This window comes from Poecilia formosa, unplaced genomic scaffold (assembly GCF_000485575.1).
Source record: "Poecilia formosa unplaced genomic scaffold, Poecilia_formosa-5.1.2 Scaffold424, whole genome shotgun sequence".
In the NCBI taxonomy this organism is placed as follows: domain Eukaryota; kingdom Metazoa; phylum Chordata; class Actinopteri; order Cyprinodontiformes; family Poeciliidae; genus Poecilia; species Poecilia formosa.
The window spans coordinates 33,547-33,781 of NW_006800363.1; positions in this window are offsets into that span (position 1 = coordinate 33,547).

Sequence of the window (235 nt, forward strand, 5' to 3'; positions counted from 1 at the left end):
AAAGAAGGAAAGAAAGAAAAGCAAAGACGCGCAAAGAAGTCTTTGGAGAGTTGCAAGAGCAAATCTGATTTGTTACTTCTGTGTAGAAAGTTTTATCTTCTTTTCTTTAATTTATTCAAATAAGGCGTATCTTTGCTCCTTCAACCAGGAGCTATCTCTGACCCTCTATCTGAAGCCAGGAACCCCTGCCATGTTCACGGCTTTTCACAGATGAGTGTGAAAAGCTACAACTTCT